This window comes from Chenopodium quinoa, unplaced genomic scaffold (genome assembly GCF_001683475.1).
Source record: "Chenopodium quinoa cultivar QQ74 unplaced genomic scaffold, ASM168347v1, whole genome shotgun sequence".
In the NCBI taxonomy this organism is placed as follows: domain Eukaryota; kingdom Viridiplantae; phylum Streptophyta; class Magnoliopsida; order Caryophyllales; family Amaranthaceae; genus Chenopodium; species Chenopodium quinoa.
Window position 1 is genome coordinate 694708 of NW_018744072.1, and position 17876 is coordinate 712583.

A 17876-nucleotide genomic window follows, 5' to 3' on the forward strand; every position below is an offset into this window, starting at 1 on the left:
AATACACAAAGAATTAAGGCAGGTAACTTACTCTAAGCAAGTCATTTATTATTTGACCACAAGGAGCAGCGAGCCGGCTGACAGGCCTATCGGCAAGAGTGGCCAAATATTTTAACACCCTCCATCCCATGCTGCCGCTAGTTGATGGGTCATCTGCAATGACAGACTCCCCCCTATTCACATTAATTCGAGGATGCCATGGCTCACCTGCAGTACCGGCAGGAACCAGAAATTCTTCCATCACCTGCTCGGGAATTTTGACATGGGGAATCTCGATAAAATCATCCGTCAGCATGGGTATAAAGGCATTCCAGCTGCTAGAACCAGAGCGCACTGTAACAGATGGTTGCACATCCTTGTTCACAGAGGTCGCCTTATCGGCGCTGCCGACTGGCTGCTTTGGGGCAATTATGCTCACTGTTTTCTTTGGTTTGTTGGCGTCATCATCCTCCAAATCCATGATGTCCCTTAATTCAGTTGGGACGTCCTTTGGTTGGCCTGTGTGTTGGTCTTGAGCTGGGATGGTTTTTTGTTTTTTAGACTAATCCAAACCAGTTGCATCACTAGACCTCTTGGAGCCGGTGCTGGTACAACCACCCCTTCTGAGAGGAAGGACATTCAGCCTTGTTCTTATTTGTTCAATTGATGTCATACCACGCTTAGTCCTCTGTTTTCCTTTTGATGCTCTGGTAGCAAAGACTAACAGTGTATCGTACGCGGATTTGGGGTTAGGTGGACACTGATATTTCACCAAGCCGTCAGATTTTAAACCCAGGCGTGGATAATCAAGCTTGTCGACACCTAACCAAAATCAGAACACAAAAGTTATAAGGATGTTAACGGCCAAAGTTGCGATTTGGCAAGTTCAAATTGCCAGACACAATAGTAAATCTAGATATACAGTTATGAACATTATCACAGGTATAAGAGAAATAACAAAAAATAATAAAAATAATAAAAATAAAAATATGTATGGTAAGTCATACTATAATCGTCAGTCTTGCAGAGACCAACATGAGTAAGGGTAGCATTGCCTAGGATATAATTACAGTTGGGCAGCCACACCCTTGGAACAACTTTTATTTTTTTACCTTCATTTACATACATGCAATCGAAAAAAACGAAATGCTTTAAATTCAAGCCATCCTAACTTCCTACTTATAATAGAATCAAATCTCCTATGGGGAGGGTAGAAAGTTCTTCGTAGACCGAATTCGTTTGGAACTTTAAAAAAATAAATTGATTTTGCCATTTTTTGCAACTGGTTGATTTCGGCCACACCGTGATCATACCAAAAGCTGTATACAAAGACCACCAGCCCGGTGGTTGACTGTCCTTATTGATCCAATGTAGCTTACGGACCAAATTAAGGGATAGCGGAAAATCCATGAATAACATAACCCACACCATCGACACAATGTGTCGAATTGTTGTCGTTGTTAACTAAGTAATACACACATTCCATGCCTTAAATATTTTTTCTATGAAATGATGCAGAGGAAACGCAACCCAAATTCAAAGTGTTTCGCATATACCGCTATATGCCCTTCTGGACAGTCAAAAACGGTATTACCCTCTTGGGGTAATGTCAACTCATAACCGTCAGGAAGCTTGAAGAATTGTTTACCCACACTGTAGTAGTTCTTCTTGGTTGCTACTTTGATCCACGCTTTATCTACCACCGTTTTCGTTACATTCAAATCCCCAGACAGTAGAAGCGGTTGTCGGTGCTCGGCATCATCATCCTCTAAATTATAGCCCTCATCTAATCTCTCTTCTTGGAGAATCTGCTGACCGGCATTAATATCTTCGTTTATCTCCTCATCCGTTTCTTCCTCTTCACCTTCTACCTCTTCACCCTCTATTTTATCTCCCTCTTCCTCATCACCCTCTTCCTCAACCCCCACATCACCTTCCTGATCTTTCTTGACACTATGCTCTTCTTCCCTTGAACTATCGATGCTTTGTTCAACGGATTCCACGTCTTCTTCATGAACATCAAAAATCGGCGGATCTGGCTCTGTCATTGGCTGTTTGCCAGGACGCCGACTAACACTTTCGGTTTGCTCAGAAGCGTAGCTGGTACACTTGGTTCTCGGCATTCTTGTCCTTTTAACACCTATTTTGCCGAAATTGGAACCATACTGGTCGATATGAATTTCTGAAAAACTTTGCAAATGATAACGAGCACTTAGGGGATCAACATCAACAATCTCAACGTCTTCTAAAATATCAAGGTTAGCAGGGCATAAAGACTTTTCAGCATTAGCAAGGAAATTATGCCGATAAGAAACTTTCTTCTCTTGTGCTGAGGACAAGGGTGTAAACGGGTCAGCCTCATTGGCTTTGCCCGTAGTTGAGTTTTTTTTTACAGATTCAGGCATAATAATACTTAATGAAAGGAATAAATCACAAAATCCACCAAAAACGGTAAACACCGACTAAAAAAAAATAGCAAAGGATAGGGTTTTTTACCTCTTAGAGTTCCGATTCCTGATTCTGCTAATGAAAAAAGCCACTGACACACTACGCACAGGAAGTATCAATCGTGTTCTTGATTTTAGAGTGAAATTTGGTTCTTCGTTGCGCAATTAGATTCACTAAGCGAAAAATGGATTAAGAGAAATATATATCACTACTACATTTTTTACCTATTGCAACCCTCAAATCTGTTGCATTAGCCGTCAAAATCCGTGGCATAGGCCTAATGCAACGGCCATGTACCGGGCATCTGATGGCGTTGCAGTAGGTCTAATGCAACGGCATATGACACCTAATGCCACGACATCAATGATCCGTTGCATTAGATCAACACCTAATGCGACGACAACATTATTGCCGTGGCATTAGCTATAATACCTAATGCCACGGTTCCCTATACCTTAATACTAATACTAATAATAATACAATTATAATAAAAAAATTTAACAAAAAAAAAATCAGAATTTATTAATATAAATTAAAAGTTTGTACATTGTTATCTATAAGAACAATTATAAAATTAAATTATCACTAGTTAAACTAAGAAAAAAACAATTAAAAAGTTAAAATTAAATCATTTTGTCCCCCAAACCATATTTTCAGCAATTGTTTGGACCGCATTATCATTTCTTTCTCCTGCTTCTCCAATTTCTCAAGTAAAGCAATTCGAGAAGCACCTTCTTCAGCTTCAGTATCCACCTATTTTACTAGTACTTGATGATGCTGGATGCTGTTGGAGCTCTTTGCAACTCAGTGTTCAAAGTTTCCATAATCGAGTCCAAATCCTGTCATAGCAATCGTTGATGTGCTCAAGCAATTGTTTACACCTACAACATCCTAAATATAGGTCAGTTCGTTCTTATCGTCGAAAACTAATTAGCTCATGAATAATAATTGCAAGCTATACCAGTAAAAAAAACAAAGTCAAAAATCAATGTAGTCAATTCCTTACAACCTGCATATATCAATTAAAACCTAAAAACCTTATTAAAACACAATCCAATTTCAAGAATTCAGAATCAAAAAAGAGGATAAACATCCATCATTCCTCTTTTCTCATATATAATTCAAGCAGAAGTAAAAAGTACCCGGAGGATGTAGTGGCTACCACAAACAATAAAGTCTAGATAAAAAAACCTTTCATGTGCCTTAGACCCTAAAATTACATGTGCAAATGTAATAACAAGCAACTTTAAGCATTTTCACTATTCTCTAAGAACTACACTGCAGTCTGTGCATGAAAGGTGTGCAATACATAGGGACAGTGTTCAAAAGCTCATAACATACAAGTAAGCAGTTGTATCAAGGTTAATGAAAATAAACTCGAAGTTCCGAAAGTTTATTCGTGTACAAGAATCCTTCACTATCACAGAGTATGAGTAAAGAATCTAAGAGAATGTAAAATTTAAATAAAAAGGAAAGAATGAAAGTTCACAGTTAAACATGCATAGTATTTACAAGATATTGCACTCAATACTAATGACATAATAGAAAACTCATAGACAAGGAATAAGTCCATCTTCAATAACTCAATATATAAACGATATCAACAGATTAGACACATACTTATACAATCGACACCAAATAAGACCAGGAACATTATTATATCCCCGGAGACCGGCTGTGAACTATACTCCTACTCCACTTGCCATCTACTTGATGAAATAACGACTTAAGAAACAACCTGATAAAATTAAAGACAAAACAACCGTAGCATTTGGTTCCTTATTTATGATAAAAAAAAAGTTGTGTATCTAACCAAAGGTAAGCCTTGACATACTGTACTTAGTACAGACTAAACTAACATAGAGTATAAAAATATAAACTAATTATGTCACACAATATGAATTTCTTTGATGAATTGAATGATTTATAGTAAATTGTAAACTGATTTATAAAAGTGAAAATTCAAAAGGATTACCGAGTATGAAAACAAGTCACAATTCCAATTTAACCAGACAGTCCGATACAATTTCTAAAACTTTTTCTTTCTTATACAGTCAATTTTAAGGGATAAAGAATAAACCTTTGAGACTCAATAATGGGATGATGGGCTGCAATTAGCTCACAAAATAATTCAATGATCTCTTTTGCCAATATCATATTCTCTTCTCTTACTATGTGCTCCACCGGATGAGATACATAATCAAATTTTGAAGGATGTTTTGTCTTCTTATAAATAATATATATGGGTAAATCAAACAATATTCTTTTAGCTACAATATAAATCACGAATGCAAAATAGAAAATACAGATTTTAAGAGGTAAAAGAGGAATAGCATGAGGACTTGTGGCTTTTTAAGGGTTAGATATTAGAGATAAATAATCATGAAGTCTTGAGTAGCAAGTCTTGTGATAATTACTATTCAGTTGAACCCAAAAAATAGAAAATCTTAAGCCAAAGCTCTACCGGTAATTCCTTCTTTAATGTTGTAATTCTCAAAATTTCATATTTATCGTAAAATGCAAACCTCCCTCCCCTGTCACCATTAAATTACTTGAATGTGACGATGCAAAGCTGTCATTCAAATCAATAGACTGTGTTATTTTGGATTCAATAAGTCCAAAGGTACACATTGTTCGTTACAGTGAAATTTCAGCCATAAATACTTTACATTACATAACAAAAGGAATTACTATACATCTTTAATTTCTATCTTCCACTAATCCATAGTATTTAACATTATTGACCCAAATTCAATAGTCTTGAGGCCCTTATTTCAATTGCAGCTAAAAGACAGGTAAGAATGAAATAGAAGTGCAGTAACAACGAACTTAACGACATACACAAGAAAAACAAAACTATCTTACCAATTAATCATTACTTTCTAATCAAGATTTTACACTCAAATTTTCCTATAAAAGATGTAATAATCACATTATCGCCTTCAAATATAAAAAATGCACATCAGTAAGCAATTATCAATTAATCAAATTTCTAAATTCGAAATTATTCACTCTAGCTAACCCCAAAACAGCAATAATCACTGTTACTAAATTCAAAACTCAAAAAAATACTCAATAAAAAGAAAATTGAAAATAGATGAGTTACCAAAAGGTGTAGCAACAACTAATTTAAGAGCATAACCCCGAACACAACCGCCATAAGAGCTTTGCAAGACTAGCAAAATTAATTTTTCTTATTCTTCCTACCACGCTGTTTCTTACTTGTTCCAAAATAAAATAGATCATTATCACAAAGAATCACATTGTTAAGTAGAATACTTCATTTATTGAAATGAAATACCAGTCAGAGAAAAATAACGAACAAAAATGTCAATTTGCTTATAGCTTACACCACATCAAGTCCAACAGTCATTAAAAGCATTTATTTGTTTATAGAAGGTCATTTCAATGTTTAAGACTTGAACAACCTGTCATCCTAAGTCAAGTTGCCTGAATTCTGCTTATTTCAAAGTCAATTACAGAATTTATAGCAAATAATCCCCAAAATAACACTAATTAAGTAATCAATTCAGAACCTAAATAATTAAACCCTAATTATACAATCAAATGATCAATACATATAAATCAATACTTATAATTAAACCCTAATTAACCTAATCAGACAAATTCTTATTGTTACAATACATAAAAAACATTTGATAACTCAAAATTTAGAAAATAAACATCAAAACATTTCCAGTGAACACAAGATGAAGCAATCAAAATCAGACAACCTAGCAACAATACTTAATAAGACTCGTAAATTCCTCAAAATTAGACATAAATCTGAAATCATATAAATCAAATCCTAAACATAGACTAGTTTTTTGGCAGATTTTTCTGTTTCCTGATGAATGCAGAAGAGATGAATTAGAGAGGAGCAAGAAAGAAGAAAAAGGAGAGATAAAGAGAGAAGGCTTACTCAAAGATCAGGGCACGAAGCTGGAGTTTGAGGGACGTTAGTTCAGTAACTCTCCACCACCGCCATCAATTACAAATTGAAACTCACCACCGCTGCTCTCCACCACTGCCAACAGTTACAAATCGAAACCCTAGAAATCGAAAAAAATCAAAAATTTGAACTAGTAATTATGCAAAGGAACCCTAAATGTGAAATTTAAAGTGGAAAGTTTGAAGAAGCTTATACCATGAACACCAACCAAAACCCTAAAAAACGAACCGCATCGTTGTTATCACTCACGACCACCATCACCACCGTGACCATCAGTGAATGAGGAGGGAGAAGAAAGAGAGAGAATTTAATTTGTGAGCGACGGTGGTTGTGGATGTGGTTGCGACTGCGGCGATGGTTTCCTTCGTCTTTGAGGAAGAGAAGAGGGAGAAGGAGAGAAAGAGAGAGGAGAGAGAACTGAGGTGGTGAGGTCTGAGGAGAGTGAACTTAAAGCGCATTTTCATACGGAGTATTTAATATCACTGTCGTGGCAATAGCCTTTCAGGTCGTTGTATTAGTACACCTAATGCAACGACTTCTTAAAGCCGTTGCGTTAGCTCCACCTTTTGATGTACAAAGTTTATGCCGTTGTATTAGGCTTATCTAATGCAACGACAATAAAATGAGCCGTTGCACTAGCTCTTTTTTAGCCTTTGCATTTAATTAAAAATGTAGTAGTTAATTTTTTTGAAAATTCTGAGTTTGCAATGAGAAGAAACTGTTCATTTTTGGGTATTTATATCTAAAATGAAAAGTGGCGTTTGATTTGACACTTCTTGCATGAAATCTAACGGCTGGGAAAAATCGCCTTTTCAGCAAACCATATTAGCTTCGCGACATGTGCCCCATTATTTTTAAGGGATTTCCCGCTCATTTTCTATCTACTCCACTACGGCCGAATTATTATTCTCGGCTTCGTCGTTCTAACTGAAGATGTAATCAAATCAATGTTTTTAATTTGCTCACTTTGGGAACAAATCGAAGATTTTTCAATCTCGACCTAACGTTTAATTGAGTAAATCAATGTTCTTAATTTGCTTATTTTGGGGGCAAATCGGAGATTTTTCAATCTTAGCCTAACGTTTAATTGAGCAAATCAATGTTCTTAATTTGCTCACTTTGGGGGCAAATCGGAAAATTTTCAATCTTGGCCTAATGTTTAGTTGAGCAAATCAATGTTTTTAATTTGCTCACTTTGGGGGGGGGGGGGAATCGGAGATTTTTCAATCTTACTGTTTTTTAGAGCAAATCAATGTTCTTAATTTGCTCGATCTACTATCGGCACACTCCGCTTTGGGGGCTAGTTGTTACGGGATAGTGTCAACATCGTTAGGATTTATCCACTAAAGTAGGTTACGCTGTTAGTCATCCATTATTACGCATATCGGCTTACTCTTCATAACGGCCATCATCATGGCCACGTGGAAAGCTGCTTTCGACCACGTAGGCACCTGTTGCCTACGAAGTCAACTTGCCACCTATGTCGATAGGTGGCACCAGCTTGGTTATTTTCCTATAAATACCTAAGCTCAATTCATTGTTGAGGTACAATCTTTATCTCTCTAACTCTCTCTCTCTCTCTCTCTCTCTCTCTCTCTCTCTCTCTCTTTTTTTCTCTCTCTCTCTCTCTCTTAAATACTTTCTTATCTCTTCTCTCATTCTTCTCATCAAATTGCTGACTTTAGCATCAGAGTGGTTATCCCCGGATAATCTGCCAGGTTAGCTAATTGCGTTGATTGTGCAGGTACTTAATTGACCGATAAACCTTTACAGATCCCAAGACTCAAGTTACCCACACCCGGAACAAATATGATGTTTAATTGATTAAACTTGTTCAATTGAATTGGGATATATTTGGCAATTTTTAGTTTTTTTTTTTTTTTTTTTTTTGAACAAGTGGCAATTTTTAGTTTTAAACTTGATAATTGTGTCAATTTCTGTGTTTTGAGTTGAATGGTTGATTTAATTGAATTGGGGTTTACCGGTTTAGTGGGGGTTTTTAATTTTGGGTAATATAAATTTGAGTTCAATTGAATTAGAATGAAATTTAAATATAATTAAGGGTATTAAAAGTGTCATGTATTTCTGATTATGTATCATTTGAGATATTAAGAAAATGGGATGATAATAATGGAAGATTAGTAGCTAATTGTTTAGTAATTAAGATGCTTATACTATCAGTAGTGAAAAAGAGAGTTACACCCTCATTCATGGAGCACCACCGCCACCAACGTCAGAAATAGCCTCATCATCAGAATCATATTGGAGAACACAATGAAGCAAAAAACAGAGCCAACCTCACCACAACAACTTCAAACACCCATCAAATACTTTCAAAACCTGGAATTCAACCAAAGGCATAGTATTAGCCTATGCCATCATTCAAGGAGGAGAGAGACTCCCTTTTTTAGTTAATAATAGTTTCAGACTACTTATTTCTTTGGTTTAATATATGTTCTTGGAGCAAATGGGTCCAATTAAAATTAATTGTGACTACAGAAAATAAACATTAATGGATGTTTTGGAAGATTTGCTAAAACAAGTGTTTTTGAAATAGATTAAATTGATTTTGGGCTGGTGGTTTGACTTATTTAGTTTGATTTAATAAAAAAAAAAATCTAAGAAGTTATTGTATATATTAATGCTAACAAGTGATAATGTTTTAATTTGGTGTGGTTAAAGGTGGGTTAAATGGACTTCCGATGGATTAAATGGCCAGAAAATAGGATTCAATCACTAAAGGTGAAATAAAAACATCCAATCACCAAAAGGTGAAAAAATGGAAAACTTGATCACCAAATATACACTTAACTCCACCATTGCAGCTCTCTAACTCTTTAGGTTAATATATAACATGATATATAAGTACTCTAATTCGAAAAGTGAATGATATGCCTTGAACAAGATACGGAGTAATAATTTGTACAATACTCCTCAAACAATGTCTTTCATATGGCAACTCTTTCTTTTTTTTTTTATGAAAATTTCAAATGGTAACTCGTGAGGAAAACATGAATAATCATTCAAAATCATTCCCATTAAATTAGTGAAAGTATCATTAAATAAGGAAAAGTAAAAACATTAGCCTCATGTTTACCCAATATTTCAACTTTCCAAAATTACTATTTTCTCTATTTCAAATTACTGGTAATAGTTTGACTAGTACATGTATCAATGCACTACTTTGACCATCAATATTTGTAATTATATATTAGTAAGAAGTATATAAAGATATAATAAAAATATATATTAGTCCAAAAAAATTATTTTACATCACAAAACACCAATACGATCATAAACCAACAGAGGTAATAATACTCAAGCATAAACAAAAAAAAATTAATTTGTTGAAAATACACCTGGCAAGAAGTGTTTTTGATTTAATTTATTCAATTTTGTACTTGCATGTTTACAAAAAATACATAATTATGTCTATCATCGTACTTTACAATACTAGCTAGGGCAGTTAGTGTTGAAGTTAGTACTTCAAAGTAACTTTCAGCATGAATTGTTACTAGTAATTCAAAGTTATTAGGCTTGTTTCCTATTTTCTAATAGCAGTAACTAGGTTGTTTACTTAGTGTAAGGAACAATTAAATATATTCTTGTCTAGGCACTTAGTAAAAGAATCGTGGGGTAGTCTACTTCCTATTAGTGTTTCTATTTTTAGTTGAGTTTGTCATTTGCTTAAACCTATTTAAAGGTCCCATATGTAATCCAATAAATTCATTGAAGTAAAGAAGTTTTTCCCAACCTATTATTAAATTGAGGATTTTACAAAAGGAGTTTAGTAGAAGGCTTCAGATCTCTTGGTCATGGTCTTTGTTGGAAGATGGGAAATGGTTCACGGGTCCATAATTTACAGGATTCTTGGGTGCTTGGTGTTTCAGTGCAGTTCAAGGATCCGCTTGTTGGATCGGATCTTCCAAATCTGGTGTCTTCTTTACTTGATCCATGCACGAATGCATGGGACTCTTCTTTAGTTATCGACACTTCTTCTCACTGGTGGAAACAACTGTGGGGTATGCCTATTATTCTTCCTAAGTGGAAGCTTTTTACGTGGAAAAGTTGGGTGGCTGCCACTTTATGTACTAAAGGTATGCCAATATATATATCCAAACTGTGATTTTTGCAACCAGGCTCCTGAAACGGTTGAACATCTTTTCTTGGACTGCCCCTTTGTCCGCCGTCTGTGGGTGTGTGATCCCTTAGGTCTACGAATTCCTAATGAATCTTCATTCCCCTTCGAGTTTTGGCTCACTAGTTTAATCAGTTCCTTGGCATCCCTGAAAGATTGTTATAGGTTAGACTCTTTTCTGATTATGGCATGGGCAATTTGGATTTTCGGGAATAACATATGTTTTCATGCTTCAACTTACTCTCCTAGTTCGGTTTTCCAACTTGCAAATGCTTGGATTTCGAGGAGCCATTCACCTAGGGAATTCCCTATTCCTAATCATAGCTCCACCCCTCCTAGTTTTGGGTTTCATCTGTATTCGTATTTTGTTCCAGGTGGGGATTTCATTCGCATACCTTTCTATAGATCTTACCATTGATGGTGCCCGAAATTCAGCTGTAGGGAAGGTACAGGTTGGATTTTCTCGTCCGTTGGTACCAACGATATCTTAGGTGGAGGTGCCCAGGCTTGTTTTGCCCAATCTCCTTTTCGAGCTGAATTGTTAGCCTATTTATTGAGGGAGCCCCAGTTTCTCATTATGAGAAACACTTTTGTTTCTCATAATGGCATTTTGGAAAATAATATGATGTTTTTACTGGTGGGGACCGCGTATGTGTCATGAGTGGGAGCCCCAAATCTTGACACATACCCCATGAGAAACAAAACTTGTTTCTCACAATGAGAAACAGAGAATTACCCCTATTTATTTGCGTTATGAATTGGGCGCCATCGTGGTTTTGTTATTCTCCGTATTCGCACCAACTATATGCCTATTCTTTTTACTTTACAGGATGGTGGTGCCACGAACATTTCTACAGTATGGATTCGTTGGGAGATTTGAGACATTCTTTCAACCTAACCTGTTTGCCAAATTCAGAAAGTTAGTTGTCATTCAGTGGCATTTGCTGATCATGATCTAGCTACTTCGGCTCGCCGTCGTCAGCCTCTTTGCTTTCGCTTTTAGTTTCTTTTTTTCTTTTCTTTTTTTGTAGTCCTTTGTCAAAAAAAAACCTACTATTAAATTCTTACTTTTCTTGAAAATTTAAAGATACACGTGTATGTTGCTTAGTATTGCTGAACATCGTAAAGCGTTTTTTTTTTTAGTTTTAATGTCTAAAACAGGGGGGAAAAAAATCAAACACAAAAATCATTTATTCAAAAAATATATATATATATTCCCTCCTAAATTTAAGAAGATTAGTTGCCATATTTCTATCTTTCAATTTTTGCATTTTCAGTATAATTCTATAAATTTCGATTTTTGGAACTTTTTAGAATTAAATTTTTGGAGAGAGAAATTGAGATTTTAGAGAGAGAATTTCAACATTACCGTAACATGTTCTTGCAACCTTTTTTTTTTACAGATTTAAAATTGGTGAACCTTGGGTGTAGGAACCAGACATTGGCTTTTCCTTTCCTTAAAACACCCAAAAAGTGGTATCAGAGTCGATGGTTCAACTGGGATAATGTGACTTAGTGTAGTAAGTCCATAACACATAGGTGTAGAGTAGTGTGGCTCGATAGCATGGGTACAAGTCTTTGTTATGTGAGTGGGAGACCCTCAAAATGTGTGACATCGCAGTTGAAGATCTGTGGTTGGTGCCTTGTATCGAAAGTCCAATTGATGTGGTGGTAAGGTGGCGTGTTCCATGGTGGTAGCGGTGGTACCAAACGGGAGATTTGTGCTACAGTGTTATAGCCTTATGTTAAAAGTCCTCTTAGTGTTGTGGTTCAGACAGCAAGTCCTTATTCTTTCACCGGAGGGGAGGCCATGAGTTGTGTGGTCCTTGGTTTGATGGGAGGATTGTTGGGATAGACCATCCAAGTCCCATAGGGAAAGAATAAGGAAAAGAAGACTTCCTTATAAGTGGAGAGCACAATCTTATTAGCATGAGACCTTTTGGGAAGGTGCCCAAAAATAAATTCTTGCAGGCTAGGCTCAAAGTGGACAATATCATACTATTGATGAGTTGTGGTGTGCGTTGACTTGTTGACTTGAAAGAGTTTCAAAAATAGTTTATCCATACATATATGTTAACAAGGAATAATTGATGCATTTGATGTTTTTCTAGTAAAATTAGTGTGCGTGTGTTTTTTTTTTATTTGGTGTAGTCAAAATTAATGTTGATTTAGTCTAATTAGATTCATCTTAATGTGTATTTTAATTTATTGCTATGCAATTTTTGTAATTATTGATACATAATTAAATATAGCTAGCGATAAACAAACAGATAAGAAGACCTAATCTAAAGTGATTTAATTTATTTAGGTGCCATTAAGGCCAAAATAACCAGTGCATAAGTGGTTTATTCTATTAGTAACTAAATAGAAGATAGTCTCTTACATATTCAAGATTAGGCATTAAGGTAACCTCCTATTACATTTATTTTAATTGTAAATTTTAATGAGTATACCCTGATTAAACCATCAGCTTCCTCTTTTTTCGAAAACGAACTAGTAACCCATGATACAAAGAATCACAATAATAAACATCCACTTCACCAAAAAAAAAAAAATAATAAACATCCACACCTCCCAGTTTAATCCGAAACTAATCCTTGCCTTTTTCATCTTCACTTTTCGGGTATCTAAGTATCTTATTTTAATCTTCCTTGAATACTGGTTTGATTTTTTAAGTTCATGTCTAATGATGGTAATTATATAAGTTCATTCTTCGGTTTTTGTTTTTCCTCCTTTAAACCCAAGATCACTTCTCTGATAGAGGTATAAATAAAAAACTTAATTATATTGATGAAATGACACAATTATTTATAGTGTTACAAGAGAATAACCCTAATACAATCTCTTTGATTCAAAGGAATAAAATAATATGATAAGTAATAACGAAATATAATATAAACTATATTCACATAACAAAATATCGTATTATACCACAGATAAAAGGATTTGATAATAATATTGACATCAAGAGATATTCTCTTGATATCTCTAATTATATGCCCCCACAAAATGGACGGCCAAAAGGAAAGTACAATCTTGAAATATGAGTTGAGTAGCCGCTTGACTGATATTGGTGATGACGATGAGCTAACGTGAGCACAGGCACCATAAGATTGAGGAGATATGCGTGGAGTATTAGATATTTTTTTATGAGAAGTAATACATGAGGATTGAGGAACAAAGAATTGTTATTTTTTTCTTTTGAAAAAAAAGAAAGGAGATGATGTAAATTTGATTTGGCAACACGGTGGTTTTTCATAGTTGTTAAAAAGTGAACCGATAATGGGCAAAAATAAGAGGTACCATTACCTGGCCACAATATATAGAAGGTTTCTGAAATAATTTTCTCCATATAGGTTTTGGAGGGAAAAAAAGATAGTTAGCTATCCTTGGTAGATAGATTACATGGTGCCGAATTATGGTTCTCCCAGATCGGAGGGTTTGGAGAAAAATAAATTGATAATTGACAACTTTAGGCAAATGACCTACGAGATGCTAAAAAATTAATTGCATCTCTCAATACGAACTAGGTAGAAGACGAGATATATGGTGGGCATGATTCATTGTCGATGTACTTGTTTCTCTGTATGAGGTTGGAGAAGGGACATTTTTATTTCTTTTGAGATGAAGCTTTCTTGAGAAGGAGATTGAGTATAGCTTAGAGATTTCCCATTACCATGGGATGATAGGAGAGGATGAATAATGATCAATACAATCACCATCAATTGTCGGCGTCGACAAAGGGATTAGATGGTGTAGCCATGGAGTAATAGTATGTAGCAAAAACAGGAAAAAAATGGATCAATAGCTCTTGATACCATGATAGAGTTAATTATTTTTGTTCCAGGTGTGATATTGGGGGTTTGGACTGGTTTGGGCCCGGTCCAGCTAGGCAACTTGCACAAATGACAAACGTCACTGCCCTCGAGGGTGGCTTGAGGAACCCCCTCCAAAGCTTAATTCAGTAAGTGTTTAGAGAGAGAAAGTGTACTTAGGTAGATAGAGTGTAATAAACTTATGTGTCTAACCCCTTTTCCGTTGTACTTGGTCTTCTATTTATAGGTGTACGATCTCCTTCAGCTTGATCCGCACTGGTTAGCTTATGAGCCAACTCTAACGGGCTGGTGAGCCCCTCTAAATATCTTTCCAGCGGTGAGTGCGCACCCCGTGAGTAAGGCCAGGAGTGTGGTGATAGCTCAGCAGGAGTTATCCCATACAACTAGCCATTCAAGAGATGGTATGAGGTCACTCATGCCAGCTCTTGATTGATTTATGCGCCTCTCCTGAGTAAAGCCAGCTGCATGAAAATAACTCAGCGGCAGCTATCCCATACAACTATCCCCTCAAGAGGTGGTATGAGGTTACTCATGCCAGTTGTTTTGAGTATGTAACCTCATCGGTAATTACTCAACAAGTTGTCTGGCTAAGATTCCCTCCGTACAGCTAGCCCCTCAAGTCTTAGGAGTGTGTACGCTGTTATAAGACTTAAGGGAGTAGGTTGTGAAGTGTTGAAGATGCCGCTTTTGTAATAGACTATGATAATAGCCCCTTAAGTCTGAGAAATGACGAGCTGGAGCAAGAAATTTCGATTACTCCCGCTGAAGTTCAAGAAATTATTGAGCTTGAGCGGAATTTCGATTACTCACGCTGAAGCTTAAGAAATGACGAGCCTGAGTGAGGAATTTCGATTACTCCCGCTGAAGCTTGAGATATGACGAGCTTGAGCTAGAAATTTCGATTACTCCCGCTGAAACTTGGAAAATGATGAGCTTGAGCGAGAAATTTGATTACTCCTGCTGAAGTAGGGCTTTGTTTTTGGCGGGAACATTGCCTTGCATGCGTGGGACACGTGTCGATAATTCGGAGTGCAGTTATTTTGTTGTGGCTACATGGCGGTTTTACTAGGGAGATTAAGTAAAACCGCCCATTAATGCTACATTTAATTTAGTGCCTCCTTTTTTACTTCATTATTTTGTTCCCTTTCTTTTCATCTTCCTCATTTCAAATTCTCCCTATTCTTCTTGCTCTTCTTTCCCCTTCCGCCATTGCTCATCTCTGTCTGCCGCTTGTTGCGCATTGTTATTGTAAGTGTATTTCTCTTGCTTTTTTCTTGTCTTTCATTTAATTTTTGTGCAATTGATTTTTCTTCTGTTAATTGCTGGTTCCCCTCAATCGCTTTTTTTCCCTAGGATCATTTCTTTTTAGCTAAATTCGATTTTTTCTTCTTGACTTTCTGCCTGGGGTTGGTTGTCGCTGTGCGTTTCTTCTTTCGGTGTGTAGTCAAGTGTGCGCTTTTCCTCCGAAAGGTACTTTCTTTGTACCCTTCTTTTGTACTTTTCTTCTCTTTTTTGCAAGGTACATTTTTCGTTTAATTTCTTTGGAAGATCGAATCTTTTCTTTCTATTTTACTTTTTTGATGTTCGCATGCACTTCTTCCTTGCGTTTGCTTTTTGTTGTGCTTCCCTATTTTAATCTTGCCTCTTTTCTTCTTCCAACGTCCTGTTTTACTTCAGTTTGCCATCAGGGGCAACTAGCCTGGTTTTGCTTTACTCCCCCCCATTTCTCCATTTTTGGGGTTTTCTTGCTGTTTGTAGAACCGAAATGTCTAACGCTTCTGACAGTCAGAACCCGAGCTCTCCTTTTGTTCGCACTAAGTCTGCTTCGCCCCCTGACCCTCTCGCTTAGGTGAGCGTTCCGAGCGAACTTCTTTTGTTTATCCTACTTCACCCTCCATTCCTATATAAGTGGTTATGCCGGATGGCAATTCCCCTGCTGGGAGCGGGGTGGATACTGCTTCGACCCCTCCTGTTGAAATGGGGTTAGGTAGTAGCTTTTCCGCTGCTAGCAACGCCTTTCGCTCTTTTCGGCCTCAGAGTCGTCCCCCCTTTTTTGACCCATACTGTGAGCGGGATCTCACTGTTGATGGATTTACCCTCTCACACGTCATGCGCTTGAGAATACACGCTATGCGCTATAAGTGCTTGGCTGACAAGGTTAAAGCTCCCTGTTGTTTCTCTTGTTAAGCCTATTCCCCATGTTTAGACTTTAAATAGTTTTGCTTAGCTGGATGACATGGCTGACGTGAATCGGTTTGATCATTATGTATTTCGGGTTGCTCGTTCTCCATCTCCATCTCCGGTTAAAGACATGAGTCAGCCCGCTAAGCTTTCAAGACTGTCAACCTTGCTATGTGGTTAAGCCCGTAGAGGAAGGAGATTCTGAATTCTTCTTGGATGAGAGGTGTGTTGGTCCCAAGAACTGTACACTTGACTCTAACTGGAATAAGGATGCTGAGAATTTGTACTTAAAGGAGGTAGGCCAAAGCTTTTATGGGTTTAGGCTAAGCTACTGACTGGTTCTCCCTGTTGAGAGCTCGAAGTTGTCTGCTCCCCCTGATGGTAATATTGTTTTGTTTGCATCTCAGCTTGACTTGGGTTTACGCTTCCCTTTGGATCCCACTTTGGACAAGGTTTTTCGTGCCTTTAACTTTTGTATTGCCCTGCTTCATCCTGGGTTCCTTCACACACTGATTTTCCTGCTCTGTTTTTTGCACTTTAGGCGCTACCCTGAGTCGCTAAGATTGTTCAAGTCTTTGATAAGCTTGAAGAGAACCTCTTCCAGCTCACCTGAGTCTGGCTGGTATTATGTGGCACCCGAGGATGGCTGGGTGTTGTCTTACCCGAAGCTTGGTCGTTTCCACAACTGGGTTGGGAAGTTCTTTTGGGTGGCTATCGCTTCTGATTTTAGCGGGTCGCGTAACTTTAGGGTGGTCCGCACTAATATGGCTAGTGTAAATGTCACCTCCACTGAGACCGCTCGAGAGACACATGCTTATGATGCCCTACAGGGTACTTGTACCCCCGAATCTAGATTTTCCAAGGTTTGGGTTCCAAATTCGCTCTACATACATTGTGGGAAACGCCTAGCTTTCTACCATGCGCTTGTGCTCCACTCATGAACCAGGTTAGGATTACACTTCCTTGGTGATTTCTTTGTTTAAGCTTTTCTTTCCTTGTCTTACATTTTTTTTAAGCTATGACAAGTTGGATAAAGTGTAACACCTGTATTTTTGAGACGTATTTTCTAATTAATCAATTAATTATTATTCTCTAAAAGGGTATTTTAGTAAATTATTTTCTATTTGAATTTTGGGGCCAAAATGATATTTGAATTTTGGCACCAAAAACATTTTCAAAACTCAACTTATTATTTTGGATTTTGGATAAGATTTATTATCCATTTATTTTAATAAAAACCGAATTTTATATATATTTTTCAAATATTTTAATTAACAATATATATATATATATATATATATATATATATTTCTATTTATAAATTAAAGGGCTGAAATTCCTA